Below are 1502 nucleotides of genomic sequence, written 5' to 3' on the forward strand. Positions count from 1 at the left end.
TGCAAGGCGTTGTGAGCTTGTGGATCAGCTATTTTCACAATTTCCCTTCTTTCTTATTTGAAAGAAGGGAAATATACACAATTGTGTTATTTAAACACCATTTTTAATTCAACATCTTTTTATTTAAACACTTTATATTTATTTATGTATTTATTTAATTACAAGTTCTTATTTTAATGTATCTATATATTTTTTAAACCTATTATACCAACTGTTATACCGGCTCTCCAAATACATTCAGAATAAGGGTTCTATCTGTCCACCGCTTCACTTCGAACCGAGGTTCGTCTTGTTTTACATTTTGGACAAAATGTAAGCAATTTACCCCGAGTGAGAGGACATTATGCTCTGATAATGTCCTGTGTTAGGGTGTTATCGGACGAGGCGAAGCCGAGTCCGATAACACCCTAACACAGGACATTATCAGAGCATAATGTCCGACCCCGAGTGGTAAATAGCTTTTCTACCACTTTTTCCCTTATACATGAAAGAAAACACATAGTTGTAACTTGCAAGGATCTTAAGTTACAATCATTATTGCCTATAAAACTTCCGCGAGACAGCAGATAGTTCCACCAACAACATCTTCTACTCACCAACAGATGGCGCCAACTCCATACTAATCCATGCGTCTAGCTTACAGCTAAGCTAACGTCAGTTAGAAGTACCGTTCCGGCCGTAAATAGAGGCTGTTCGCTTCCAGAAAGGCATAGGTTCAGAGAAAAGGGGCTTTAAAGTTGGCGGATTGCATTGGATCCAAATAAATCGGCGACTATAGCATGCACGTTAGTGAACATAGGACCGTTGCCACGGTCATTTGTTGGTTGGGGGAAAGGTGTTCCGACTACCTCCTGAAGTCCCCGGATGTACACTGAGGCTCATTGATCTCGGACAAGTCCTCACACAACTTTGCGGCAGTAGTTCTCTCATAACCTCCGGAATTTAGCCAATCAGAATCCAGTATTTGAACACGTGACTCGAAAAAGTGGTAGAAAGACAATTTTACATTGAGGTGCCCAGATGTCCCTATCCCATTAACACCACAACATACTTACTTGGTAGGCATATGGCATTTTGATACAAAGCACAAATGACAGGTAGACATGGTGAGGTATACAGTATGTACACACCTCACTGAACTTTGAGGAGTAATTATCAGAAGTGAGTCAAGTGAAGTGACCAGAATCTGTGAGGTGAGTGAGGGCAGAGTTGGTGACAGATGGACTGCTGACAGACGAGCGGGGAGGAAGGAGTTATCAGATGTATTGACAGTGACTGGTAAGTGGGAGGAGGAGATGTTATCAGATAGATTTGTGTCAGTTGCGTGAGATGGTGACAGGTGAGCGGTTTACGGTTCAATGGTGTGCTTTATTGTTACATAGCTACGCGGCCCTCGCATCAGGCGGCGCATATATGGGCATGCTGATTTAACGATTTTTAAGAGTGGGCAATATGGCAAAAAATGTGATGAATCAAGTTTTGTCTTCAGGCAGAATCATGTT

Source organism: Nannobrachium achirus (genome assembly GCF_963921795.1).
Source record: "Nannobrachium achirus genome assembly, chromosome: 7".
Lineage (NCBI taxonomy): Eukaryota > Metazoa > Chordata > Actinopteri > Myctophiformes > Myctophidae > Nannobrachium > Nannobrachium achirus.